Source organism: Nematolebias whitei, chromosome 3, assembly GCF_014905685.2.
Source record: "Nematolebias whitei isolate Nwh7 chromosome 3, NemWhi1, whole genome shotgun sequence".
In the NCBI taxonomy this organism is placed as follows: domain Eukaryota; kingdom Metazoa; phylum Chordata; class Actinopteri; order Cyprinodontiformes; family Rivulidae; genus Nematolebias; species Nematolebias whitei.
Genome location: NC_056500.1, coordinates 20,140,421 through 20,140,892, shown reverse-complemented (window position 1 = coordinate 20,140,892; position 472 = coordinate 20,140,421).

Sequence of the window (472 nt, the reverse complement as noted above, 5' to 3'; positions counted from 1 at the left end):
AAATGGTTTACTGACCATGGTATTACTGTGCTCAATTGGCCTGCCAACTCTCCTGACCTGAACCCCATAGAGAACCTGTGGGATATTGTGAAGAGAAAGTTGAGCTGCTGCCTCTCAGCATGCAGGTCCGTGGTTCAAATCCCGGTCCAGGGGCCTTTCTCTCCGTGCATGTGTGGGTTTTCTCCGGGTACTCCGGTTTTCTCCCACAGACCAAAAAAATGCATGTTAGGCTAATTGATAACTCTAAATTGTCCCTAGGTGTGAGTGAGAGAGTGAATGGTTGTTTGTCTTGTTTGTCTCTATGTGTCCCTGTGATGGACTTCCGGCCTGTCCAGGGTGTACCCCGCCCCTCGCACAGTGATTGCTGGACATGGGCACCGGCGACCTCCGTGACCCAAAATGGAAGAAGCGGGTAAAAGATAATGGATGGATGGATCTATACTATATGTATATATATATATATATATATATA